Source organism: Nipponia nippon, unplaced genomic scaffold (genome assembly GCF_047370975.1).
Source record: "Nipponia nippon isolate SJK-2023a ecotype South Korea unplaced genomic scaffold, ASM4737097v1 scaffold_1, whole genome shotgun sequence".
Taxonomy (NCBI): domain Eukaryota; kingdom Metazoa; phylum Chordata; class Aves; order Pelecaniformes; family Threskiornithidae; genus Nipponia; species Nipponia nippon.
The window spans coordinates 54,193,540-54,217,229 of NW_028262290.1; the positions used below are offsets into that span (position 1 = coordinate 54,193,540).

Consider the following 23,690-nt stretch of genomic DNA (forward strand, 5'->3'; position numbering starts at 1 on the left):
ATTGGACATAAGGAAGAACTTTTTCACAGTGAAGGTGGTGAGACCGTGGAACAGGTTGCCCAAAGAAGCTGTGGATGCTCCATCCCTGGAAGTGTTCAAGGTCAGGTTGGGCAGAGCTTTGATCTAGTGAAAGATGTCCCTGCCCATGGCAGGGGGGGGTTGGACTAGATGATCTTTAAAGGTCCCTTCCAACTCAAACCATTCTAGGAGTCTATGATTGTATGATAGTTCTCTTACCTTGAGACTAAATGGATGCCTCATTGAAGGTCTGGTATGGAGCTGCAGATGTGGTCAACAGATGCTGATTGCTGAGGTACCAACACAACTACTAGGTTTGTGGGGGCTCAGGTGTTTTTTGGGGGTTGTGATGATACAGGCTACATTGCTAAACTGCTTGCAGCTTGGATCTAATGGAGGTCTATCACATCTGAAATAGCATAAAGAGGATCAACAGATAATGACTGATTACTGTCTTTTCTGAATAATAGGGGGAGTCAGATTAAAGTAGCTGATAATAGGTACAAAACTGAAGTACTCCTGCACAATGATGAAGATACTAAAAGCCCATACTGCTTCAATAGGTAACTAGGCACATCTGCAAAAGAAAGATCCATCACAGGCTAGTCCACACAAATATGAAACTTTGGGCTCATGAAGTCCCTAATCCTTAAACTGTTAGAGGCTGGGAGAAAAATTTGGAGCAGTATCTCTCGCTGTATACCTTGCCCTAGCCCTATATTGTTCCCAGGGTAGCTGCTATTCCTCATGGCTGAAGACAGGATACAGCATATGTGGCTAAATGGACTTTTAACCTGATAAGATACAGTTGTCATTATATTCTTAGCAATGTCAAGCCACAGTCCCATCAGATTGAACTGTTCAGTGTCAAACCCAGCTTAAAGACTTCCCAGCCATACCCCACCCTGTTCCTCTCAGGCTGTGTCACAGTGAAGTCAACTTTTTGTTGACTGGGTCTGCAAGATGAAGTAGGCAGAAGTTCCTTTAATTACTCCATTAGAGAACACCTTATATTATGAAATCATACCTTCAGAATTCACCAGCAACCAAAAGCCAAGGGTCAGGCAGCAGGAAACTAGAGGAGAAGTGTGAATATGTGTCCTTGTACAGAGGTTAAAAAATAAACCCATGGTACACAGGACAGGTTGAAAAAGCAGCGATGGTATTTCAGGCAAGGAAATTGCCTGCTGTTTGTTCTTCCTGCCTTCAGAAAAATATGCTTTCTATATCCTCTTTGTTAATAAACAGAAGATCATTAAAGAGATAGTTGACTCTCATAATCCATTTCTCCTCCAAGCAGAAGCAGCTTGGCAAGGGTCCACATATTGGCCTGAGTAATTTTGCCATGAGGCAGCAGAACTTTCCAGAACATGAACAATGATTCAGATATGGTGTTCCATTAGAAACAAGGCATTAAAAAAAAGTTAAGAATCGTACAGTGATGTAAACAAATAAAAATAACTAAATAATCAGCATATTTTTAATTTTCTGTTTTCCCTCATTTTCAGAGGTTCTCAGTGCTTCAAATCTTTCTTGGGAGAGTACAGTCCTTCATATAGTAAATATGAAGCTGACAAGAAGCTTATTTTTCTTAGTGTTCTTTCATTGACCTCCTTGGAGTTGTCTATTGACTGTGAGCGTCCAAGGATCATAGGTTTAAAAAGTCTTGGAAAACAGAAGACTGGTTGATTGACTTCCATCAGGCAGCGAATTATCAGGGATAGAAAACTAGCTAATACTACACAATTTATTTCAATTTATTTTGTTAAGATTTGATTTTGTCACTTTTCAGATTTGTTGTTCAACTGCTGATGGAAAAGACCACAGGCAAAAGCAGAAGACACAATTCTGGTAGTCTTGTTTCATCACAATTATCTAATCAAATCTTTGCTCATTCAGTCATCAATATTTTTCATCTTATAATGAAGACACTGCTAAAATAGTACACCCAGAAGCTTCCTCATCCCACCTGCTACAGAAAAAATTAACCAAGATTATTGGTTTGAACTTTGGGTGTGTCATACTAAAAACTACAGTACAGTGAGGACAACGTAAGATTTCTGCTTCTTTACATAAGATTGACTAACTACTCTATAAAATATCTACTTTTTAGAAAAGAGTTCCTAGCAAAGATTTCAAGCTTCAAAATATTGATATTTTTGGTCTGATATGCAAAACATATCCTGCATATTTGGACACATTAGAATACCCTTAGAAATAATAAACACATGCATTTCCATCCATAACAGAAGTATATAACACTCATGAGCATATATATTGTTACAAGCTTTCTGAAGAGACTTGCAGATTCAGAACCGTTACATGGGTGAAAAATTAAGAATGTTTCCCACCTCCAAGCACCAGGCCCTAAGTGGGACACTGAACTCTGGATTTCAAAATGACAAAAAATAAACACTGTGGGAGGATTATGATGCACTACTTGAAGAGAATAAAAACCATATTAACTACTGCAAGAAAAAATGAAGAATGAAAGATAATGGCTTGTCTTTCACAATCTTTGTAGCATATTGTTATGGACTTGCTACAAATACATAACTGAATAGATACATCTGTTCAGCACGAACATGACACTAACACAGGTAACACAGAATTTGCTCCCATTTGTATCAACATCAACTTGTGGGATAAGGTACAGTGTACCAGAAGTACACGATCAGTCTGACTCTTTAAGAAACTTATTGCATCAATAAGAACAAAAGCATTTTGCTTTGATGCTCCCATAGGTCAGAATGTGTAACACAGACATAATGTGTTCTAGGATGTAAATTTTTGGTAAAAGTTTAATTCCAGTATCACAGAGGATGTTTCCAGTGAATATACAGGTCTCCTAATTCTAACTTACAGTAGGTAACTTGAGAGGTTTTACTCTATGAAAATTTTATGGTTTTGGTGGAATCTGGTAGTCTCTACTGTATTGATTAATTTGTGTATCGTTGTAGCTTTCAATACCTACCACTGTCTTAAAGCTCCTTAAACATATCAACATAAAGTATTTTGTATTTATTTCTTATATGTGGTATCATAAAGAGATAAAAAGGGAAAACCAGAGCTAGTATAAAGAGCAAAAAAATGAAAGATACATATCAAAGTGGTGATATGGGGCATACATTCATTCAGTGACTGAAAATACTAGACTGGCCCCGAAAAAATTGGTAACCTAAATAGCATAACAGAGGAAAAGGAGATGTAAAAGAGTTTAGCAACAGGGGAGGGATGAAGTGCAGGCCATCATCAGATCATACTCTTATGGTACCACTATTTTTCTAAACTAAAGGAAACTGGTCTACAGCTTCATGTTCATAGAGCTTGATGGAAAGAAATCCAGTTCAGTTTCATAATGAGAACCAGGGGAAATAAAGAGAGATGAGTTCTTTATTAAAACTTACAGCTACAGACAGGACCTCTGTCACACCACCTGCAGTGCTGATTAGTAGATATGTACCCTGGCCCAAAGAAAAATGCCTCAAGAAATGTTTACACCACAGCATGTGACAGAAAACTGTTGCAAAGATCCTTCAGAGAAAAATGCTGCCACTAATTTAAGGAAAGCAACTTTTCCCCCTGCATAGGCTGGATTCAGGGTTCAACAGCAAGAACTGGCATGAATGGACAAAACCAAAACCACTCCCAACACTCCCTTCACAAGCAGCAGAAACAAGATACTATCAAAATATGTGTTCGCTTGTCGCACTTTATACACTTTCAGGATGAGTAATGGTGCTGTGTCATAGACACATAGACATACTTTTGATGCCGAGAGCACACGTGCTCTCCAGAAAGCTTTGGGTCTGAGAAGACTTTGGGTCTGACCAGGCTTTCTCTGTGCCTTGTGCACTCCTGCATTACAGGTGGGGAACGCAATCCTCATTTTCGTCAGGACACTACATCAGTGCTCTGCAAGAGCAGGGGTATTTTTTATTATTTAGGGGTAGAAAGGGAATATGTAGGTAAAAAGCAGAAGCAATAACAGTAAAAAATTAGCCATCAGAGTATTTTTAAATTTTCACAGAATTTGTAATTTCTGTCAAATTTTTTTGTCTTTCATTCCAAAACAAATGAAAATTAACTCAAAGTGGTTTTCAGTTTTGTGTTTTGAAACCAAAACACTTTAACCAAGGTTTGTTTTTTTTTTTTCTTTTTCTCTACCATTTCTGGCAGCTGTACTGGTTAAGCATCTTAAGAGCAAGCACAAAACCACTCACAGTATTTAAAAGGTTTTAATGAGTATTTCTCAAAGTGTTTCTCATTGCAGTTTAAATTTATGTCATTAGTGCCAAGTCAACAGTACAACTGCACGGACAAGGAGGACAATGGTAACTGTATTGTCCAATGGTCACTTATTTTTTTTTTTTTTTGGTGCAGTGCAACATTTAAATCCTATTATACTAAAGAAAATGCAGTGTGAAGGGAGATGAAATTAAACCTGTAAAGACCAGATGGCCTTTTTTCATAAATTATAAGATCACAAGGAACATCTAACTCAGGCTTCAATGGATCGGTACTGAACAACTTTCACTGCCTTCCCTAAGCCAGCCAGCCTTACAAAAATCCCACTGCGGTTGAGGGATTCGGCCAAAAATTTTCTTCTGAAGTTTGCACAGCCTTCAATCTTGATACACAACAATTATAGGTGTCTCAAAAAATCGTTGTATAAGTGAGAATAACCACTGAACTGGCTCCCTCTAGCACTTTTCCAAAATTCTGCATCTAAAGCCATACACCAGAGAAGAGAGGGGTCAGTGACTGCTTGCATATAGGAGTCTTTTTTTCCACATTTGTAGCAGCAGCTGCCTGTAGAGTGCTCAGGGGAACTAAACTCATCTGACTCCCTGCCTTTCCTCATCTTCACTGGACCTACATCACCTCAACTCCCTAGGCAAAGCCCCACTCCTGAAACTTACATGAATAGTCGAAGGATCTGTGCTATTTGAACAAGAGTGAGAGTGCACCTGAAATTAGTGAATGTTTAAACTGAAGGAAACGGTGACAGTATAATAGCGCTAAAAAGGACAGAAAGTGAAGAAATTATTTTGTAAAAATACTCAAGTATGTAGGGTTCTTAGAGCACTGCCCTAGCCCTTCCCCGCACTGCCAAAACTCAGCCTGGAGCAACTGAACAACATGCTCCAGGAAAGATGGAACACAACCTGAAATAATATTGGCATTACTAACAAGTAAGTTCAGCCACTTCTGGATCCAAGTATGATAAGGCACAGAAGAAAAGAGAGTATATGACTGCCCTTAAAAACTACAGATTTAATAAGAGCACAAAACAATGTAATAAGGAAAAAAATAAGATGGTCTCTTAATACAGGTTTAGTGTGTATACAGTGCTTTGCTGACTATCAGTGATCACCTAGCAACCATTTAAGTTTTATGTGATAGGAATTATATATCTATTTTATGATAGAGGTAACTTTTAAGGAAGGATGTGAAGAACAATAAGATACTTAGATGAAACATAGCACTCCAAATATTATATAGACACATCATCTAACAGCAACTCCTCTTGTAAACTGCAGTATAAAACACAGTGTAAGATAATACAAGAAACCCCTTAAATCAGTGTAAATGAACATTTATTGAAGCATGTATAAAAGGCACACAGAAGTTAGACCATGCTTGACTTCATTTATGGCAGCAACAAATAAGATGACCAGAAAAAAACTAAAGAGTCAGAATGAGAAATGAGACAGAATTGCCATGCGCTGAAGGGAGCAAATGATCCTGACGGGTGACATTTGTTTGTCTTTTAAAAATTTTGTTTTAATAACTGATATATTTTGGCCCCATATAGATTAAGAGGATTTGAAATATGTAACACTTGTTTGCATTAAACAGATAAAGAAAATTTTAGGTTAATAAAGATAGAAGAAGTGTTCTGCTCTGAGACAGTGCTCTTCCTACACTGTTAATGTAGATTCCCACTTGCATATGGGAGGAGTTATTTTTTGGAACACAGTTTCCAAAATTACAGAATCATCGAATCATTTAGGTTGGAAAAGACCTTTTAAGATCATCAAGCCCAACCATTAACCTAGCACTGCCGAGTCCACCACTAAACCATGTCCCTAAGTGTCATATCCACGTCTTTTAAATACCTCCAGGGATGGGGAGTCAATCACTTCCCTGGGCAGCCTGTTCCAATGCTTGACAACCCTTTCAGTGAAAAAATTTTTCCTAATATCACATCTAAACCTCCGCTGGCGCAACTTGAGGCTGTTTCCTCTTGTCCTATCACTTGTTACTTGGCAGAGGAGACCAACCCCACCTCGCTACAACCTCCTTTCAGGTAGTTGTAGGAGCAATAAGGTCTCCCCTCAGCCTCCTTTTCTCCAGGCTAAACAACCCCAGTTCCCTCAGCCGCTCCTCATAAGACACATGCTCGAGACCCTTCACCAGATTCATTGCTCTTCTTTGGACACACACCTGAATGTCTTTCTCATGTAGGATGTAAGACTTCCCAAGAGCTGGGCAACCAGCTGACAATCCTCAATGTTCAAATTTAAGGTTCTGACTACAAATATAACTATTAAAAAAGAAAAAAAAAAAAAGGATTCATACTGCTGCCATTGTATCAGTCTTTTTCCAAATAGAAAAGATGCAAATACCCTATTTGCTTTATCCTTCAATCATTTTACTGCATGTTTGATATTTAAATAAAAGTTCTTTTTATGTATTTCTGTGAGAAAATGTGGGGTGGTTTGTTTTTGTTTGTTTTTGCTTGGTTTTTTTTTTTTTTTGTTCCCCTGGGACAGGCTCCTTGAAATTCATACCTTTCCAGATCAAGCCTGGAAGTTAATGCAGATGACATATACAAGTACACTAATTTTATGTGACTCTCACATGAGAAAAATATGTTTAATTACGGTAAATTCTATAAACTATTTATTTCATTTTCTTCCTTACCTTTCTAGCTCTCAGTCAGAAACAAAATGAATATTTGTGCTATGGGATTCATGCATCCTACTGTCACAAGGATCCTTTTCAAGAAACAATGCAAAAATGTTAAGATTTCTAAGATGCCCAGGATTTTTTACACATCTAGTGCCTCTGTTCCTTCTTTCTGACACACACTCATTTTCTTTCTGAGAAATATCAAAGATGCACTCAATTTATCATGGTCTTCACTTACTCTTTGATTTTAAGCCATCCAAGTATAGGAAAAAAAAAAGTACTGACATGGAATGACATTCATGCCTTAGCAGCATGTCAGCACATGGCTTTCATAATGCCTAAGAAAGAAGGATTGCTACTTAAGAACAAATTTGCTTCATTCAGTGGCAATGAAAGCACTAAACTGTGAAGACCGACTATTTTAATAAATGCTCCTGATAAGGGCTTGTGTCAATCAATGTTCAGATGACATTACATTTGCTGAGATCCTGTCATTCTCCTTTCACATGAGGATCTGGGTCCAGATATTAGGATCCTATAATCTCTGATTTTCTATAGGAAATGGGCTCTCCCAATCCGTTCTCAGTTTGCAAAGATGAAATACCAAGGAACAAGCACTCTACTGAATAATTACCACCTACATTGTATTAACATGAACATTTAAACTAACCTTACTAATTTCATCTTTACACACTTACTGACTCCAAACAATTTGCTTTGTTAATATGTTAGTCTGATCCACCTATCAAACTTGTCAAACAAGACACTTCTCAAAAAAATGGAAGTTGAATGCCTACTGAGGACAAAAAGTTGTAAACCAAATCATTAATGAGGCAAGAAATTTTCTTTTCTTTTCTCTTTTTTAGTTTTCCTACCTTTCCAGAGCTGTCATAGTTCTCAGTCTATGGCAGCGTGGTATCACTCACCCAACCCTATTTTCACTGACTGTGTGTTCCAGATTGTGTTTCCCTATGCATAGTAATTTGTAGCTGCAGAGTAACATTATTAATTAATAATTACCCATCTAAGAAGTTATTATCTAATACTTTCATAATTGATTAATCACAACATGAGTTCTACTGTGAAGTGGAAACAAAGTAGCTCTGCATTGAAAAAGCTCTCTGATTACATCCATATAGAACAAGACAGTCTTCACTCGTATAAACTTTCTTGCTTATTAACTTGCATGACATATGCACTCTTGCTCTGCATGATTCAGTGACTCCAAATTTTAATAGTCCCTTTAGGTAGAACCACTGTAGAGAAACCGATTTAAGAAGCAAAATAAAAGTCAGTGAACAGTGGTAGAACTCGAGGAATTACAGCTGATACTTCAGTTGAAGGATTTTCTCGCAAACATGCAATGTATCAAGACTGTATGCATTCAATCAAGAATGTATTCTTGACACAAAGTCTACAAAACATCTCCCAAAAATTAAAATAGAGTTATTATAAAGTAACCTTTGAAGTATTTGTGACTTTTGAACAACACTGACAAAACAACGATAGCAATTTACTTAGAATTTACATTTACAGTTGTTAGAAGGCTTTACCCTGCAAGTAAATGTTATCAAGATGTCCAATTAATTCCTTAAAGACCATTGAAGAGCACCATTCATTGCACGGAACAGTTAAAAGCAGATTCTTATCTTCGCTGGAAATGGAGCAGTGAAACAATAAAGATCATATATTTAATCCCTAATCTGACAGAAAGTCAATATGAAAAGGCTCTGCATGGCTCTTACTCATTCAGTTTATTCACTGTAATTATCCAGTAATTATTTTAACTTGATTTTTTTTTTTTTTAATAAACACATTCTATAAGCATGCATTTAACTTAGGACTTGTGAAAGGGCTAAATAAAGTAGCAGGCATGTTGCCTGGTTGCACATTGCAGAAGTGTGATGTTTGGTATCCAAACTGTGATAATATGGAAAATAGGAAGGAGAAAATGGATTAGAAAGGATTAGGCACTGCAACCTAAATAGGATCCTATACAAAATATACCTGCATAAACTACAGGTATACATTATATAGTATCTGTAAATCCTTTTTCCTTGTTTTAGGACAAGTTAGGAGTTTACAAAAATAATCTGTGCTTGAGTTGTCCTTAAAAAACAGATACAAACAAAATAAATACCAAGTTAAAAATGAAAAGGTAGGATGCATTTACCTATGCACAAATGATTATTTTGGGACGGTTAGTGAAGAATTCTAGTAGTTATTAAGTGCGGACATAAACTGATGAGGTGTCCTGTTTTAAGGTCAAAATTATAAGTTGTTCTGTATTGAGTAATGATACATGACAGCCTTAGTATGCTGTCACATAGGCTTTACTCTATAATGGAAACAGAAAAAGCACCAATAAGAAAAATCCTGGTATAAAAATATTAATAATGAAATCCTAACTCTATGGAACGTATTTTCCAAGTCAGAGGTAAATTTCTCTGTGACAATGGTAGAACACCTTTAAAGTTCACTTGCATGAACATTCACATGCCTCGGTTTTCCTAGTATGAAAGTCCAGAAAAAAAAGGAATTTGCTAAGTGCAAGCAGAGCGAGCTTCATGCCCCACCACAGCCTCCTCCCCAGCACCCTGCAGATCCATCCCAAGGCCTATGAAGAACTTCAGCTATAATTTGAATAATATATTCTGTCAAGTTATGCAATTTTCAGAATAAATCATACATCATGTATTTGGTAGTAATATTTCCTACTGGAAATTAGAGTGGTCTACAAACTCACAGTTACACAAATATGAAAATGGCATATAACAGTTTTTCAGTCTGAGATTACATATCAGTAATGTAAAAGGTGAAATTATGAATTATTCTATTTTAATAATTAAAAGAGGGAGGAACACAGACAACCAGAGGAGCATACCCTGCCTTGTAGGTTCTTAGGCCTATTAATATTCTGGGTTAAGAAACAGTTCATTGCACTTCTGAAAACTGCTGAACTTGCACTTCGGTACAGTAAGCTGTATTCTATGAAGAAGGATATTTAAAAAATACTTGGGAGTCTTTTTTCCCCCCTGAAGTCCAGTTATTCCTCTATTATAACTAGACTTTCTCTTGCTAAACAGGAAACGTAGGTTTCCATTTAAAATCCGTTTTCTTGCATAAAAAGGCAACCCTGAATTCTGTTACTTAACAGGCTAAACAACGGCAAATGCTCTGGTCTTCAGCAAACCCATTTCTCCTGTCCAGGTCAGGCGACTTTCTTGCTGTTAGGTCAGGCTACAGGATAAACTTCATAACCCAGACAATCCTTTTCTGGGAGAGGAATCATCCCTACTGGGATGAAGTGAAAAATGAGTAGAAAAAAAAGCATTTGCTGCCAGACACAAGCAGTTCAAGGAGGCTCCCCTGCAAACAGAAAGGGCTGGGGTGACTGGTAGCACTCAGTCCATACTCCTTAACTCCTGAAAAGAAAGGAGGATGGAAAGGAGAAAGAATGCAGAACAGGTAAATATTTTAGAGACTTCCAGTCCAAGAGGAAAATACATAAACAAAATGCCTACCAGAAACCTTCCTGTTCTCAAGAGCAGAAAAAGTACATGGGGGAGATACTTCATTGGAGAAAACTCCTGTTGCTTAAACCACACAGAGGAGAAAGACATTTGAAGAATGCTTTCTAGATGTTGGCATTTAATGTCACAAACCAGGGTTCACAAATGTACATCAGATACTACAGTACAAGCCTTTTAGTACTTCACATGGACTAAAAAAGGTTTTGAGAAATATGACTGACTGTTGAAAAAAAAAGAACACATTTTAATAAAATTTTGAACATCCAGGGTGTATAATACAGATGCTGCAGGTCTGATTGTTTTGTTTGCTTTGTTTGTTTTTTTTTTTTTTTTTAACTTGTGTTTTGAGAACAACTAAAGGGAACGAAAGACCAATTTCCCTTACTAAGCAGGGCCACTTTCAGGTCGTTTCTTGTGCCGTTGTTTTTCTCTATTCATTCAAGAATATGGGGAAGACAAAATTATATATTGTAAATCACACTGGAAAGCCACACACAACCAGAAATAAGTTTTGGGCTGAACCAAATGTTCTCCTTTCAGCTGCTCTGCAAAAAACGGCTATTATTAACTAACAGTGATTTAAAATACTTCCAATTAGATTCATCTTTTTAAAAGAGTCACCTAGTCTCAGCTCTTTGCCAGTGGTTCCTCTAGAGCTGTAGGGAGACAGGCACATCTGGGGGGTAATCTGTCCTCATCATTTAGGGATTTCGTCAAAAACATTCTTTGTTGGTGCTATTTCTACCGCCTAAAAACAGATCATAGACAACTATCTTAGACTAAACCAGTAACTCTGGACTGGTCACCTTGGGTGAGATATACTCATCCGTGGCACCCTGATTAATGCCACTTGTGGGAAGCATTTGAGAGCGGGAATTAAGAATGAGAAGTACAATATGAAACTTACCAATGAGTATCCACAATGAAGCAAAATAAACTTGTGACTGATATTAAATGGTCATTTCAGAATTGGTGCAATAGGTAGTACCATCATGTTTTAACAAAAAATAATTCATTTGTAGGAAAAGCTAAACATCATATGCATTGAATAGAAATATTTCTTTATAGATGTGATTACTATATTCCCATCAACTACAATCTCTGGGTAGCTGTACATAATTTAAACTGCAAAATAAATAACACTATGCTATGCTAGGCAATAACATTAATCAATTACATTGCTGATTTTTCTAGCCCAATTTAACACTTATTCATGCTTAGATAAATAGATGATCCTTGACTGACCAAAGGATAATAGTTTCTGAGCTAACAACCTTCCCAGTGGGTACACCCCTCTCCCAGCCTTTACATTACACCCCCAAGCAGAAGTTCAGCTACCAAAGGTGAAAACAAAAATTACAACATTAGTGTTGACACAAGCTATTTGTGGGTTAAGTGGTGATGGCAGGTGAGAATTAATGGTGCTCAGCAATAGATTTATTTCCCAGAGAATCCCACCCGCTGTAGAACAAGCTCTCGTTTGGCCTTATCAAATAAAAGACTTCCTCAACAGCGAGCCTACAGTAACACCACAGGAGACAAGTGTGCCAACAGAAATCAGCGATAGCAGAAACACTGTATTACCTGGGTCTTGTCAAACACCTGGATTTAATGGCATCAGTGGGAATAATCAAAGGCTGTTAGTAACCCACTAAGTTTTCCCTGTTCCCTGGAGAGTAACTGGTGCAAATCCAAGTCCATTTTAAAAGCTGTAGAATCCCATCTTCCGTGACAGCAAAAAAACCCCCAAACATCTGATCACTCAAGCACCGGCTCTGTCGTCCACAACAAAACTGCCTTCCTCAGACATGTACCTGCCTTCTAAAATTGCCATAAATGGTACATTGTCTCTTGGAGATCCCTCCACTGCCAAGACCCTCAGGTCACTCCTCACACTAGAGGAATATGGAGAAAACTAACGGCTTAATGTGTGTCAGGATATTAGGTACTATCATGATGGCCAGAACAGAAAAGTATAATTAACAGATTAAATAGGTTCTGCACAGAAACAGTGCCTTCTTTTGCTAGCTATAAAGAGGTAGATTTTTTTAATGATTAAAAAAGAAATATTTATCAATATAGCTAGACATATTTTGGGATCTAAATAATATTTATTCCGGCTGGGATATGAAAGTCCCAGCTTTTGTAGATTTTTAGGGGGTCAGGAGGATTACTAAAAACTGCAGGGCAAACTGTTGAAGAGATTAAGAGAATTCTTGTAAGTTAAATCAGGATTTGCCAGAGTAATGTTTGATATATAAATAATTCAAGTTTGAAAAATATGCCACAAATTTGCATTCTGTTTCCCTGAAAGAAGACACCATAGCATTCATGCCTTATACATCTTCCCTTGTTTTAGTACCGCTGTAGCTATGAATAAGATCATCAGCCAATATTATGCATTTAGAAGGATAACCAAAACTAGTAATATTTCAAAGGCAGAATTTTTTCCTCCTTTTGCACAGAGGTCCAACTCCTCTAAGGAAGGCACTTCATTTTGTAAAGTTAAAAAAGAACACTATATCACATCTCTGTAAAAAGCAAAGCATTAAGTTTATTCAAGATTTCCTCACAGAAAATAAATAGGTTGTAATTTCTCAAGCATACATGAAACGAGCAGTCTGCTAGACTGTGTAGCAGCACAAACTATCAGTAACTATAATGATACAAATTATTCCACCAATCCTTTTCAATCATTCTAACCAAGAAGGACCTCTGATGAAGTATCAAAACAGTTATGAAGAACTACAACATAATGATATTTCGCATATCATTAGTAAATCAAACGGAACTGCACTGGAGACAGAACAGCTGTAATACAGGAAAGTGGTGATCTACTGATTCAATAAACTGCATTTGTCATTCTCAATTTGTTTTACCATTTGGATTTTATTTCCAATCAAGTACCTAATCTCAGCTGAAACCAGATAATTCAATTTATGCCAGGTATGTGTTTCCAGAAAGTAATCAATCTAATATTTTAGAAAGGGGGAGAAAAAGGTTTTCTTTTAGTTCATTATGATTAATTTGCTTAAATATGAGGAAACCACTGAGAAAATAAATATAAGCAAAATAAAATAGCCATACAGAACTGTACATATAATGAAAATTACTTAATATAATAGACATTTGATTTAGAATTTAAGAGCTAAAAAGTATTGGTATTATTGATTTTTTCTTGTTCCCTAACCTGTTACTCAGAGAAGACATGCTACAAGCACACAATCTTACCATAACATGTGCAGTAAAGATTAGCAATTGAAAATAAAAAACCCACCATGTTGTTGAAGGCTAAAATAGTCAGGCAGTGCAGGATGAATAAATTCTTGTAGTAGAAGGATATCAGGATACTGCAATCATTTTCTGTTTTCTCAGATACTCAGGCTATTGATATCTCAACAAGAGATCAATTCATTACCCAAACAGTCTCAAAGTATTAATTTGTCTAACCCTAAACCGGACGCTCTGTCAAATCAGGTAATTTCTAAAACTATGCCGTGTTATGTCTGGTTCTGCCATGCCTTCCCCACAGCACACTCTGCTTTGCTTATTGTTGCTCTAAGACACTAACTCTTGTCATGATACTTTAAGAAATCTGACTGGTGTCACCAAGTATCAAAGAGTCAAAACCAGATCAGAAATCTTGCTGCAGGACAAAGTTCATCCTTGTTACAAATTTCCACTGAAAAAAGAATGATCCTACAATGATTCCATAGCATCTGGACGGAGGTGCTGGTTTTAGTATCATAGCTCACTTATTTCTGGTGAATTAAAATAGCTGCATGTCTTACGAAGTTGCTTAGATGTATCTCTCTTATATTGGATTGCTCCTGATCTTAAATCTAAGAAGCTCCATAGTTACTTAAAGTCAGATTTCAACCCAGTGGTATTATTTCTTTCTTGATGTCACACTGACTACCTTCAGTCCTGCCTAGTATTATTTTGCTTTTGGGCAGATTCCACATCACATATTAAAGAAAATATGCTTTGACCTAATCAGTCCAATTTGTACCTCCTGGGACAGCTAGGTTGCCTTGTCTCCTTGAACAGACTTTCTGAGTTACATTTTCGAATTGGATAGAAAGAAAGAAAAAGTTACATTTATTTGTTATATTTACAAAATGCTTTAGGAAACTAGATATACATATATGCAGAAACATACAAATGTAATGTAAAGAAATGTGATATAATAATTACATGACTTACTCTGTGCAAGCATTTCTCAGACTCATTTTGGCCAAATCAAGAGGTGAACTTAGTTTATCATAAAGCAGCACAACTCAATTTTTACTGTGTTCAAAACCCAATTTTAATAAGGCCTATCCATCAGGAAGCAGTGCACCCTCCAGACCAGAGGGCATCTTCATGCAGTGCTCTGAAGCTAAAATCACAACAGCCTTACAGGAAAGCATGACACTTCTCTGAGACATGGGAGCAAAGTAGAGTATATCATTTGAATAGCTGCATTATAAAGCTATTGAAGTTAACAAGGATATATATTACTTTTTGGCTCACTTACATTACATTATTACTTGCTCTCTTACAGAGACCAAAAATCCCAAACTGCTAACGTCTGCACTTTGATTTTCTCAGTCACTAACATAAAACAATCAACTGTTTCAACACTGGACACCTTCAACTCAAGTACCTGGCTGGAATGTCTTGATCTTGAAAATGTAATATATTTTCAAATTGGCTTACACTTAATTCATTTTCCAGCACTGGACATCACAATAGCTGCTTTTTAGTTTGAACTTTTATAAGCTGCACAAAGAAAACACACAGCAGTTGTCATCAATAATTTGTCTGAAATACAAATTGCTTCATTTCCTTGTTGGACTTGATAGACCACATGGAAGATCTACTTGATAATGATGAGAAATGCACCAATGTCATCAGTATAATTTTTATTCTGATAATGATATATAGTTCATAAAGATGACAAATAGCTTTTATATACTGACACAGCCCCAACAACCTAATATTATAAACTTGTTGTCACACTGATGTCTTGGATAAAGAGATTCCAAAAATATCTATGATGTATCAACCACTACATAAGCACTTATTTCTCTTTGTACTTTAGATTCAATTCAAATCACTTTTATACAAATTATAACCATTTATACCCTGAGTTTTTAACACTGGGCTGAGATAAGCCTTTTTTCTCATACAACAGAAAGCAAGTTTAAAAACCTGTTGAGCAGGACACACAAGTTATAATTTCATTAAGTGTTAATAACCATAAGCAGACTATTCCTTTTCCACATTAATTGTTTCCATGTTGTTAATTTGTGCATTCTTGTGGGGAAAAAAAAAAAAGCAAGAAAAAACCCTAAAACCTCAATGTCCTAGTTTACTGCTCTGTACATACATCGTGTTTATCAGGCAGAATTTGGATTACTAGAGCTTCACAAAACTCAGCTTTGTGAGTAAACAAAACTCAGGGCAGAATCCAGCTCTGATTGAAGGGATACAGTGATCTTCCTCATCCATAGGTGAGCTTTACTTTGTTCTCCACGACCATCCTATTTCAGATGCATATCTCTGAAAAGTAATACTAGGAAATTGGCTTGCAAATAGTACTTGTACTGATTACAGATCTGGTTTGCTGGACAGGTGGCTTTCAGCCATGCAGACCATAGGCAGTGAAGTGTAAAAAAGAAAGAAAATAGATAATTTCTGCAGTAAGGGCTACAGTGTTCAGTGACAGTGAAATTGCTGCTTGTACTGGCGCGTGACGGGATGTTCAATATGTCTATGTAGCCTCTAATTCAATGTAACTCTCATGGAGGTAAAATCGAGCCAACCAGACTCAATTATTTAAGATCAAAGTTTTCCTGGTCAGAGACAATGACCTGAAGTAGATTCTTTATATAGACAATATTACAGAAAACCAAGAAATGCTTAGTTAGTACATCTATCTAGTCATATTTCAGGACCTCCTCTGGTCAACACACTCAGATCAGAGAGGAGGTCCTGAAACATGACTGACCATTTCTGCTTTGGCAATCAAATCAGCTGCTGAAAACCTGACAGAAACAAAGCTGTTGCTAAGCTGCTCGATGCCATCTATGTACACAGGCCTGGTCTTTCAGTCTTTTCCCTACCAGCAGCAGAAGAATGGAGGTGAAATAGCATCCCACTGCTATAGCACAAGTGAATCAGAGTCATCTTATTAAGCAGACTGGGTGTGAGAAAAAACTTTGAAAGTACTTCAACAGCAATCTCAAGTAGTTCTTATTAGGTTAGAACAGTTTTTAGCTATTCTCACATAGAAATAAACAAACTCACTGACTCTGTGAACGAGAGAGGCCACTGGGACAATACAGTCTAACCTGCTGTGTAACACCACGGAACATCTCATACTACTCCACAGCACCTTCGATCAAGCCCCATTTGTGAATCAAATGCAGCATGCTGCTTTTAGCTTTCCTGCATTTCTAGAGGAACCCAAGAGATCTTGGTGAATTTAATGAGTACATTTCAAGGATGTTTGAGCATCTAATTCCCTAAATTGCTTCAGCAATCCTAGCCTTAATTCCAAATGAAATCTTTTAAGTTACAAGAATCCACAACACTGCTTGGTAAATTGTTCCAGTGTGTATTTACTTCTGCTTAAAAATACACACTTTGCCTCCATTTCTAGGTTTAACTTCCATGTACTGGACCTTTTTTGTCATTGCTTGTGAGTCTCAGAAGTTCAGTATTTTGTTGCCTTCCACAGTGAGAAAATAATTTTCAGACTCCCGCCCGAAGACTGAACCAAACTGGCCTTATTTTTAGTCTCATTTGAAGCAAGCTTGTGGCTTCTCCCAAAGTCTCTCCAGTTTTCAACAACTTTTTCAAGCGTGAGTACCTTAATGAAGTACGTCCTGGAGGGGCTGTATTTGGATCAGAAAGGTGATCCTTGTATTTGTAAGCCCAAATAGTGCATTAACAGTAATGCATTAATCTGCCACCTGCAGAATCTTGTTACAGCTGGTACTGTATCACACCCTCAAAAACCTTATAAGAATTTTGATTTATGGGATCACATTCCCATTTTGTACTCCTTTATTCTGGTACTGCCTAATTCTTAACCACAATATTTGTCTATATTTATATCGATATAGGACATACAGAATGATACTTTACATATGAACTCACCCAAAATGTTTAAGCAACTCACCCTCCTTGGTATCTATCACTTCACCAATTTTTGAACTATTTCCAGACTTTACTTTTGATGATTTAAGATTTTCTTCCACCCCTTGAAATTGTCCTGTGTTCCAGGATCCCCAAGATCTGAATTTTAGTTGTTGAAAGAACTTCCTAGCCAGATCACAAAACCTAGGTGCAAATTACTTCATTCTGCTGATTTTGTAACACTGAAATATTTCTTCCCACTTTTAAAATAAAAACAGTAAGATGAGTATTTGCAGGAGATTTCTAGCCTAATTAATTGTCATCAAAGTGCTCAGATAAATTCATGCTTTAAGAGCAAAGGCAACTCAGAAACCTTCAATAATATACATGATTATACATTTTGTCCTCAATGAATTATACTTTGTTAAACCATTTTCCTTGTTTTTTTGTTTTGTTTTTTTTTTTCCTTTGGTCTTGAGAACATAGTCACCACATCCAACCATGACTGTGTTCTCTCTTGAGCATTCAAGTCCTGAATACCAGAATTCTTTGCCGTGTACCTACTGTGACCCACTGCTATCCTGCTCCTTCCCCAAATCATTGTCCAGTTTTTTAAACTGTGCCTGCAGCACACTAGAAGAAGGTAAAAGCTGGCACGAAAGGGCAACAAAATGAAAGATGAGTAGAAACTATACAATAGAAATAAAACAGATTGCAGAAACAGTTTAAAAAAATAACTATATGGCAGAGAGAGTTTTGCATAAAATAAGGCTTTCAGAAGAACATCATTTTGCATTACCCAATGAGTTAGAATAGGTTACTAATGTACCTTGGCCAGACTTTCACTATTCAGTAAAGACAAATTTATCTTTTCATTTTGCACAGTGCAGGTTCCATGCCTGCAACACTGAACTAAAAAGATTATCTGAATCAGATTTTTTATGATGTTATTGCTTTAGCTGTTATAATCATATAAAAACATAAAAACAGACCATATAAGGACAGACTGTGTTTCCTGTACTCTTTCCAGTGTGAGTACGCATGTGGAGCCCCTGATTCCATGAAGGCATCAGGAGGTCATGACATATTTATCTTTGTGGCTACGTCTGCTTATGATGTGCAATGCAAACCTAAGAAAGCCACCTCTCTCCGCATCAGCAGCCTAAAACCAGTGCCAGTTCCACAGATCAGTTTGTTTCTAAGATAGGTGAATTATTTCAGGGATATGATTTTATACCATGGGAGTAAACAGGAATTCCCACTGTGCTCAATTTGAAATTTTTTACTGGAAGAGAATGATGGGAATATAAGAAATGTTCTCTTTCTCAGAGTTAATGGTGTTATTACTTTTGACCCACCATGCAAGCTTCTTATAGGCATCTACTTCCAGTAGTGTGCACTTGCAAAAATAGCCATGGTGGGGTGAATTCAAAGGCCCATTGAGTCACTGTCATAAACAACAGTGGTATTAGATGCCTAAGGAAGAGTACAGAAAAGTATAAAAAGGCTGAATAACTCGTGTTTCCTGAGCTAGATGACCTCTTTTGAGGCTTGCAATAGTGTTATCTATCCCTAATACTATGTCCCTTGGCCTCAGGCTGCCACTGAACAGTCATGCACTCACAAGCAGGTCTAATTTGTGGCTTTCACTGTAAGAAAACAAAGTCACAAGGAAAGGCATTTTAAAATTAAAGGGCCATTTAGCATTCCATAGCATTAATATGAAATAGGAAGAAAAAGGGTAATAAATAACAAAGGACTAGATGCTTAAATATTTAGCCTCACTTCCTTACCTATCTTCTACAACCTCATACTTATCAAGGTAATGGGAGGTGGGCTGGGAAGTAGACAATGCTGCCTTGAAGTTACTTTCTCTCTCTTTTCCTGAGTCTGTTCCTCTGAGTTTACCAACCTGTTTACTTTCTTATTTAAAGACAGTGTAATAAAATAATTGATCTAAAGGCTACAAAATTTCTCTCTTTATTTTTACAGAAGTTAAGGTCAGCTGTAGAAAACAGAGCCTTCTGGCACTCTAGAACAATTTCCTCTACCAATTTCCCATCTTTGACCAAAAAAAAAAAAAAAAAATCTAGATGGCAGAGGAAAAAGGACCACACCTTCTTCTAGAATTCAGTCAATAAATATCTGTATGACACCAACTGTGAAAAGGCAGGAGATCAAAGGTGCATTTCCAAGATAAATTTTGATACAAAAATGATTATAGCTCTGAGGAATTGTTATCTATTTCTGCTAGATGTGATGAAGTGAAATTTTGTTCAGACTGATACAGAAAAAAATTATGGCCTTAGCTATATCCAATTTCAACCTTCCTCTTTATTTTGTTCTTCCCCCCCCCCCGCCCAGTTATGTATTTAACTAGTGTAAACAAATTCATCACAATGTTTTATTACTGAAAGATAAGCCTCTATAGTTTCTAGTCATTAGTGATTGTTTCCTTATTTATCAGTAGAAATGAAATTTTTGATACAATATTTTACTTTATGTCTCAGCACCTCTCTATCTGCAGTTCTTGGTATCTTCTCCATCTATATACTATAACTCCATTTTCTCTTATGCCTGCATGGATCACGATTGTTCAGAGTTATGACATTATTGTTGTCACTAAAGCACTCAAATCTAAGGAGTGTCCAGGAGTAGTTTCAGTATCCACCTCATCCCAAAAGATTATGGATTTCTAATGAAAAGATTCCCTGGATTTCTAACTTGCCACTGGATGAAAAAATGCATTTGGCTCTTTACATCTCATCAAGTCTCTCCTGTTGCCTACATACTGTTGCTTAAAAGAGTTATCCCTATCTTATATTTTGATGCTTGGTTCTGCCATAATTAGAGAAGGGAGTGGAATATATAAAATGTATTTTCATTTGAAATCTCCTGTTTTATCTAATAGACAAGACAATTCACCTGTCTATCTCATTGTCATTTAAGTCTCTCTTCTCTGATTCATAGGCTTTGTATATCCAATCAGGGAATTACCATTCAAGGTATAATAAAAAGGCTTGTCTAAATTTTTCTTTAAAAAACCCCAAGCAAGTCATGATCAGTTTTCAATTTTTCAGATTTTTCTTTATTTTTATTTGATCACACTACCTTTACCTCATCTAAGCTTTTGTGCCTTCTCAGTGTACTTTACCTGAGGCAATACTTCTAATTTTTCTCATTACAGCTGTTACCTTCACACCAGCATTATTAGTAAAATACCTTACACTTCCTCTTGTACTGCATCAAAGAGCATCACATCTTTTAACTGGTAATTTGTTCTCTATGTCTTGTGTCATTTTTCCCTAAGGAACAATATTTTGAAGAGCCTAAGACTGCTGTATAATTAGATCATACAAAGCATCCACTATCCTGTCTCCCAATAAGCCAGGAAGACCTTAAGATTTACATTTCTTTCACACGTTCTCCCTGTAGAGAATTAATTATATTCCTTTTGTTTGGTCTTGTTAAAGTTCAATTTCTTCTGTGTACGTAATACACTTCATATAGATTCTCCTCATCTGACTTTTTCAAAGCCTAGTCATCTTCTCCCTGCTGATAAATGTCTTTAATTAATGGCATATTTTACTTCCATCTGCATCTCCCTTGAACAAAATTCACAACAGACTAATGTACATCGATGATAATCTTATGAAAACAAATGGACCACACCCTGTTCTTTCTAATGAATGTGTCACTAGTCAAAATACCTTCTTCAATCACATAATGTTTTCTTTTGTATTCCTTTGTTAAGAGATTTCTTCTGCCCCTACCTCACATCCTTTTGCCCCAAGCAAAAAGTCCCCTTTACAGAAGGGCAATAAACTGATAGGAAGCCTCACAGAAATAGGTGTTTCTTCTCATAAACAACTATAGCCTCACCAGAGTACGTACTTTCTGACATTTTGTCCATTCAGATTATTCTAAAATGAATGGTATTTTTTTTGTGTAATTCTAACAATGTTTTGGTCACATTCATGCTGCTGTATCCCCCAGTATTTCAGCTTTCCATTTTTATGAGCAATCAATTAATTCTCCAACAAAACAGTGTATTTACAATAAAAAAAAAATCACTCCCCTCTACGCTCTCTAATACAATCCTCTATATTGAAAGAATTCCCTGTGACACCTCTTCGCCCAACATGCAGTGAAAAAAGTCTCTGTTCTGCCCTCCAAGTGGTAGTGCCTTTGCTTCTTGTGAGTAAGCAGAGGGTTTCTTTATTAGGAGGAATGTGTGTGTCTGTATATATCTACAAATACCCTATTCTTAAATACCTATTAAATTATTATGTTCTTATATAATATTCTTATAATATTCTTAAATACCTATTCTTAAATCTTAAATACCCTATCCAAAACTGGGTGGATCGACTGAATATATAGACTCCTTAAAGCATCATAAGAAGGATCACATTTAATAATGTAACTAAATCACAAGTTTACTTCTCTATCATTAAAAAAGGAAACCACCAATACCCAGGCAAACTTCAAGTATAATTCTAGGGAAAAAATGGTACATGCAATTCTTGTTAGAAAGCATCTGTCATGATGCGTGTGAACTGGCAACATGTATTTTGGAATTTCCTGATTTTTGCAGAGGTGACTGCACAGCCTTAATAATGTTCTTACTGTGTCATTCTTGACTTCCTTGACCCTTCGAAAAGACACATGCCCAAATCCAGGTGCATATAACAGCCAAAGTTGAGCACGGCTGTAAGAAACTGAGCACTGGGAATGCTGGAGATAGATAGCAATTTTAACCAACTACAGAGAACTGAGGGGATAGATTTTTTTTTTGTGTGTGTATGAAAACACATAGTAATTGATATAAATATATGTAAGTGATAAGTAAATTTATTATTACAAAAAACAAACTCCTAAGCTAAAAATCCAACTTTTACTTGGGAAAAATCACATCATTGCCAACATCATATCACCATTTCAATGAAGTTTTAGACTTTTACAGAAGGTCAAACTGAGGCAAAGGTAGGTGAACTGACCTAATTAGTCTACGTAGTCAAAAAAATACATGCTAGTTCCCAGTCCTATTCTGCAAAGAAAACGCACCACTTTTTCTAACACATACATACCTTAGAAATACATACTTGTAATATGTAAGTACATATATGTGTTACATATGTAACATACAGAATCATATATACATATATATATTATATATATCATCATGAATACAGTTTTATGGCTATTGAAATGTTGAAGCAGCATCAGTATTTTCTCCTCTTATAGTAAGTTTACTAAAATACAAAGCAATTGTAACTGCTGGATAATTACATAACACTCTAATTGTAAGAAACTTTTTTTTTAAGTCAGGTATCCATTGAAGTTTTTTAAGTAAAGGGAAGGCAATGAGTAAAGATCACTCTGGAGTGATAGAAAGAGTATTCCAGAGATGTAAAACATTAAATTCAATATCTTAAACTTACGCTCTACTCAGGGAAATTTATAAGTTGAAGTACAGTATCATACCTAACTAATCCTGATATACCCATAACCAATTATATAATTAATATATTAATTTAACAATATCATTAAAATGCTTGTTACTGAACTGTAAACAGTTGAATATAGCATAGTTCAAAGAGTTACTTTTAAAATCCTATCAAATCATCATCAGCATGACCACTATTCTAATAAGAAATATAAATTAAAAATGCGCTCCCTGTTTCTAGTGCATGTATGTTTTAGTCTGTCATGGGGGAATAAAGAAATAGGATATGAAACTGTTGATTTTAATTTGTCTCGATATGATCCACTTTGTGAAATACCTATGGTTCACTACATGTAGACATTTCACTACTATTCAATTTGTGTTCAAGAGGCTGGAGTTGCTAGAGGTCTGCTTATCTTCACTATGTCTACCAGGTCACTAAGGTCCTGTTTTTTTGCAGCTCTTACTGGGGGGAAAAAAAAAAAAAAAAGCAAAACTGTGGAAACTGTGGAAAAGGAAGTTCTTTCCCTACCAGAGCTTCTCTAGGCCATTTCAATGTTGCTTCCAAGATGCTGCAACCACTCCCCCATGCTGTCTTCTGTACTTTGTTTTTGGCTCTGATCTCTCTCTTTCATTATACTCCT

At 36.4% G+C, this 23,690-nt stretch overlaps 1 protein-coding gene across 7 annotated transcripts in view; it reads right to left on the reverse strand.

Annotated features, from left to right (window-relative positions):
* Positions 1-23,690, reverse strand: part of DLGAP1 (DLG associated protein 1) — a 430,969-nt gene that overhangs the window by 247,210 nt on the left and 160,069 nt on the right. The gene's annotated exons all lie outside the window — the stretch shown is intronic.